The 6,875-nt window shown below is 45.0% G+C and overlaps 1 protein-coding gene across 1 annotated transcript in view; it reads left to right on the top strand.

The window, feature by feature from the left end:
- The window catches only part of LOC106805270 (protein fuzzy homolog), a 33,267-nt gene that overhangs the window by 17,158 nt on the left and 9,234 nt on the right, over positions 1 to 6,875 (top strand). The window lies entirely within an intron of this gene.

The raw sequence follows: 6,875 nt of genomic DNA on the forward strand, positions 1-6,875 counted from the left end.
CACACGCACAGTACGACCATCACACGCACACACGCGCGCGCATTCACGTACGCACGTACATACACGCACACGCACACACGCACTCAGTTTACCATGTTCTGTTTGGTTATTTATATAGATATGTCTATGATAACATATACAGTGAATGAATCTATTATATTCACAGAGAATTTCGTAAGATCAAAAATGAAGATCTATTCATGTACTCCCGATAACGTTGTCAAGATAAAGCAGACGGATTTTCTCCTCGGTGATCGGGCTGGAAATGGAGCAGTGTTTCAGCACGCTGTGACACAGTGTGACACAGTGTGACACAGTGTGACACAGTGTGACACAGTGTGACACAGTGTGACAGTGTGAAACAGTGTGACAGTGTGAAACAGTGTGACAGTGTGAAACAGTGTGACAGTGTGACGATGACTTGTAATGAGGTATCGCGACCGACACTAGTTGTTTCTAGCGTTGACTCGGTCGTCGTCATCGTCGTTGTCGTCATCGTCATCGTCGTCAGTCGTCGTCGTCATCATCATCGTTTTTTTCATCGTCATGCATCGTCACGTCTTGTTGTCGTCGTTATCGTCATCGTCACGTCTTTTCATCGTCATCGTCACAGTCATCATCATCGTCTTGTGTCATCATCATCATCATCGTCTTGTGTCATCATCATCATCATCGTCGCCGTCATGTTTTGTCATCGTCATCGTCTCGGTCATCGTCATCGTCGATCATCATCACCGTCGTCTGTACGCGAGACGTACGGGGAGTTGACTGCTATTGTGTTCTGCGACTTTCAAAGCCAATAAGATCATCGTGGGGACAGACGCACAACAGAGATATTCTCACCGGGGTGTTGAAAAAGCTACCCGTTCTCAATAGGCAATTATAGATGATCGCTGGCAGGCACAATTGCCTCCTCGCTGGCTAGCTCTCGACAAACCGATGATTGTTCGGATAGTACTGCTGGTAATACTGCTGTGAAGCACGTACTGCTGTGAAGAGGGCTGCTGTGAAGCACGTACTGCTTGAAGTCAGTATGTTTAAGAGGTGTTGTAAATCCGAAGAAACACGTTGGCAACCGGCGAACAGAAATGACCGTGTTCTTCTAATCCTCGCGCGTAACTTTGACTGTTGAGCACGCATTTTGTTTATAAGACGCGTTGGTTCGTGTAGTAATTGCTGCAGAAAAAAAAGACTCGGTGTTGCGTACGACTGCGAACCCGATTGTACTGTAGTTGACATTTCGGTGAGTTTCGATAGTTGACATGGCTATCTTTGATAAATTCAGGCGTGTGAGAGGTACGCGTCGGCGCTTTTTGTAAAAAAAAACGTCTTTTAGCTATCTAAAAAAACGTGTTATTGGGTGAAGGTTTATGTGTTATGTTCTGCGTCGGTGCCTCTTACCTTTACTCTAATAGAACGTGTCCAATTTACGACTTCATACTGCAGCAAGCGCTCACCCTTTAAAAATGCCGCCGGTTCGCTAGGGCTGGTTACACGGTGTAGTTTTGACGCCTCTGTATACTCTCAACATGTTCTGCTTGCATCTATGACAAATACGACATACGCATATACGCTCTCCTATGCCACTATTTGTCATAAGAAGATTCTTCATATGACAAATATTGTGCGAGTCAACTTGCGTTCGCTTTACAGCTGAAAAATTTCACTGCTTGCGTCATAATAGCGCCTCCTAAAAATCCTATTTGATGCGCACAACACATACAACAATATTTTGTCATAGGAAGATCTTCCCTATGACAAATAAGTGGACATAGGAGAGCGTTATATGGTATGTCGTATTTTGCTCCTATAGATGGCCTAGCGGTGTACAGGCTTGATACTCTGAATATTGCTCGTAAGTTGGTGTAGGCTTGACGGTGTTGCTCTACGTGTGGCGGTGGAAACTCATGACTTGGCTGAACAGAAAGGAGAAAGGAAGATAGAGACAGACAGAGACGATAGAGACAGGACACAGAGGAGATAGAGAAGTACGAGAGAGAGAGAGAGAGAGAGAGAGAGATGAGAGAGAGAGACGAGGATAAGAGAGAGAGAGCGACGGGCGATTTGCGAGCGAGACAAGAGAGAGAGAGGCGAAAGAGAGAGAAGGGATTAGATAGAGCTAGAAACGATGATAGCAGAGAGAGAGACAGTAAAACAAAAAGACGAGGAGAGAGACGCGACTCCGCATCCATGAGGAGAGGAGACCAGAGGACCGGAGGAGAGAGGAGAGAGAGGAAGAGGAGAGATGATGCCTCGTGAGGAGAGACGAGAGAGAGAGAAAGAGACAGACGAGACAGAGCGGACAGACGGACACACACACACACACACACACCACACAGCACACACACACACACACACACACACACAACACACCACACACACACACACACACACACACACACACACAACAACATAACAACACACACACACACACACAGAGGAAGAGAGAGATCGAGAGAGAGAGAAGAGAGTTTTTAACGTGGCAATTAGCACACTCGAGACAGTTGTCGAGGAATGTTGTCGTCGGATATTATATATACACTCACTCGTACTACCCGCATTTCGAGCTCTCGAAAAAAGCGAAATTGCTCGAGTGTGGCGTATAACCAGACCGATGCGACTGTGAGAGGGTTCGTGGGTCGAGCAACACATGACGCTTGTGGATCTCGGTGGGTCCACTCTTCGTTCCGCGCTGCTGCCTTAGGTGTAGAAACGCTGCGGGGGTCGAAATGGAATCATGCCGTCCCTACTAACTCGTTCTTTGATAGCCCCCTACCCACCCAACCCAACCTTGAAAATCGGAGAGTCCTAGTTCACTGCGCGCAGTCAGAGCAAACTGAATTGTTCTTGCTAGCGTTAGCGTTAGCGCGAATGGAAGTGACGGAAGGGACGTCGTCGTTAGACTGAGAAGAAATCACTGCCTCTGTTATCAGTAACGCCTGTTCGTAGTAAGTCCTCATCGTTGTCGATAGCGACATCGTTATCAGCAAACTGCGGCTAACGCTCCATTAGGAGTGCTGTTCCCAACTTTGATATCATAATGATTTAATGATTAATGATTAATGATTAATGATGATAATTCCATAACCCGTAACCCTAACCTTAAACCCTTAACCCAACCTAAATGACATTAAACCACAAACTAACTATGATGACCATGCGCCATATATATTATATTTTATGACATTAATGACATTAAGTTTTTGGGAATACTCCTAATTAGAGTATCACCCCAGGACCGCGCGTCAGTGCGCCCCCCCCCCTTCGGCTATAGGCTGAATACAAACCCGTGTGTAACACCAACCACAGCAATGTAGCCTCGCATGTTTATTAGCCCTACAGGGTAGCCCCTTCGCTTCTATACCTATACCTGTACCTGATACCTGTACCTGTACCTTGTATCCTTGTACTGCTACTGTACCTGTACCTTGTACCATGTAACTGTACCTGTACCTGCCTACTGTACCTGTTACCTGCCTACCTGTACCTGTACTGATACCTGTACCCTGGACCTGTACCTGTACCTGTACCTGTACCTGCTAACCTGTACCTGCTACCGTATACCTGTACAGTACCTATTTACCTGTACATGTACCCTGTTTACCTGTACTGTAACCTGTACCTATACTTGTACCTATTACCTGCTTAACTGTAATGTACCTGTACCTGATACCTGTACATATACCTGTACCTTATCCTGCTACTGTACCTGTTACCTATACCTGTACCTTTACCTGTACATAGTACTTTGTACCTGTACCTGCCATACCTGTACCTGTACCTGTACCTTATACCTGTAACCTGTACCCTGTACCTGCTACCTGTACCCTGTACCTGTACCTTATTACTGTACCTTTACATGTACCTGTACCCTATACGTACCTGTACATGTACCTGTACGCCCTGTACCTATACCTGTACCTGCTAACCTACTACCTATCCTATACCTTTATCTTGTACCTGTACCTGTTAACCATGTACCGTGCATACCATGCTACCTGCTACCTGTACTGTACCTGAACCTGTACTGTTACCTGCTACCTGCTACCACTGTACCTGTACCTGTAGCGAGAGAGGAGGGGCTACACGTGTAGAGCTAGCGTGTTAACGCTGAAGGGGTCGTTGTGTATCAGGTATACGATATATGTAACACTACATGTTATACACAAAGGTGTACAGAGCTTTGTGATACAGAAGTGTACCCTATTTAAACCCCTAACCGCAAACTAACCCGAAACCCTAACCCTAACCCTAAACATACCTCATATAAACATATAACTAATTAATACTAAACAACTAAAACTTACCTCGGGTACATATTTATGTAGTACCTGATACGACAACGACCCTTCGTACCGTAGCACAGTAGCCTGACGGAGCTACTGTGCTCCACGCTCATTTGAATTGATTGATAACCCCTATGCAAAAACTACGGCACGGCTTACCGGGCCGTATGTTAATTCTACCCGGGACATGTGTAGCAGCACAAGTAAGCAGAAGCGGAAATGAATACGCATGTACACCAAGTATACCATGTATCAAACGGTGAAATATCGTCAAGATTTAAGAACAAGTATCGTACACCAGTATTTATCGCCTGTGCACAATTCAAAAAGTATTACACCCTGTATACCCCCTACATATGACATACGGATTGTTCAAGTATACCATGTTCAACGGTGAAATATCGTCAGGATTTAGCACAAGTTATCGTCACCAAAGTATACGGCCTGTGCTACCAATTGCAACAAGTGTATACACTGTATACCCTAATTATCGACCATACGCCCTGATCACAAGTGATTACCTGTATTCAACGGTGAAATATTAGTCAGATTTAGGACACAGTGTCGTACACCATAGTATAGCCCGTGCCATTACAACAAGTTACACTCTGTATACCGCCTACATATCGACCATGACGCCATGTAACAGTATACCCAATGTATCAACGGTGAATATCGTCAGATTTTAGACACCAGTTTCGTACACCAATGTATAGTGTGCACCATTACAACAAGTATAACCCTGTATACCCTTACATATCGACATAAGCCATGTACACCAATATAGCCAATTATCAACGGTGAAATATCGGATCAGATTTAGCACAAGTATCGTACAACAGTATACGCCTGTGCACAATTAGAACAAGTTAACCCTGATATACCCTAAGATCGACATTTACGCAATACACGTATAAATGTGATCAACGTGTGAAATATCGTCAGATTTAAGACACCAAGTTCGTACCAATGTATACGCCGCTGTGCCAATTACAACAAGTATACACTGGTATACCCCTACATTTATCGACTACGCCATTCCCAGTATACCAATGTATCAACGGTGAATATCGTCAGATGTTAGACACAAGTATTCGTTAACAAGTAATACCATTGCTCCACAACAATATACAACAAGTATACACCTGTATACCCTAATCTGAGCATAGCCATGTCACCAAAGTATACCAATGTACTCAACGGGTGAAATATCGTCAGATTTAGACCAAGTATCGTCCACAAGGTTACGCCTGTGCACAATTACACAAGTATTACCTGTATACCCTACATATCGACCATAGCATGTACACAAGTTCCAATTGTATAACGGGTGGAATAATCGTAGAGTTAGACACCAAGTATGATAACCAAGTATACCGGCCTGTGCACAATTACAACAGTATACACCCTGTATACCCCAATACATATCGACATACGCATATTTGTCAACAGTATACCCAATTGTATAACCGGTGAAATATGTAGATTTAGGACACAAGTATCGATACTAGTATCGCCCTGTGCACAATTACAACAAGTATTACACATGGTTACCCTCATATGACATTACGCAATGTACACCAAGTATACCCATTTCAACGGTGAAATATCGTTGATTTTAGACACAGTAATTCGTACAAGTATCGCCCTCGGTGACAATTACACAGTATACCCCTGTACCTACATATCGACATACCATTGTTAACAAGTTACCCCAATGTATCAACGCGTGAAATATTCGTCAGATTTTAGACATCAAGTATTGTACACCAAGTATACGGCCTTGTTGCACAATGTTACAACAAGATATTACACCTGTATAACCCCTAATATGCACCATTACGGCCATGTAACCCAGTATACCAATTATCAAACGGTGAGATTAATCGGGTTAGATTTAGACAAACAGTTTATTCGTTAACAGTTATTACGCCCTCCTGTCTCGTTGCCATGCTATGTTCTAGTTAGCTTTTACTGCGCCACACAGCGACACGACACGTACGCTACGGCACGCACTCACGGCTGGCGCACAGCACAACACACACGCCACGCGGCATCTTGCACCCCCCTTTGCCAGCGCGCTTCTCGCGCAACGAAAACACACAGCGACGCACACTACACACACGTACGCAACGCACGCACGCACGACGCACACACGCGCTCTTACGCACAACCACACAAACACATTTGATAAGCAATGACGGCACGCACGACTACCACGCCTATTGAAAAGGCCCAAGAACGCAGGAGGCACACAACAGATGAGCCCAGAACCGCACGCACACACAATGAGACGAGCATAACGCAGGCGGGACGCACCAACATTGAAAAGCAAAGAACGCACGCCACACAACTATGATTGTGCGGAGTGACACGCGGATATTAATGCTGGTGTACCGACCGAAAGTCCGATCCCTGTGAGCACAGTATATATAAATAATAACACAGGAGAGCTTTCACAGAAAAGCTCGCTCAGTCAGTTCCGTCTCTGAGGCCTACAACATTATTACCGCGGCTAACGTCTCTCTCCTCTCTCTCGTCTCTCTCTCTCTCTCTCTGCGTGCGCTGTCGACGCGCTCTCTCTCTCTC

Source organism: Priapulus caudatus, unplaced genomic scaffold (genome assembly GCF_000485595.1).
Source record: "Priapulus caudatus unplaced genomic scaffold, Priapulus_caudatus-5.0.1 Scaffold107, whole genome shotgun sequence".
NCBI lineage: Eukaryota > Metazoa > Priapulida > Priapulimorpha > Priapulimorphida > Priapulidae > Priapulus > Priapulus caudatus.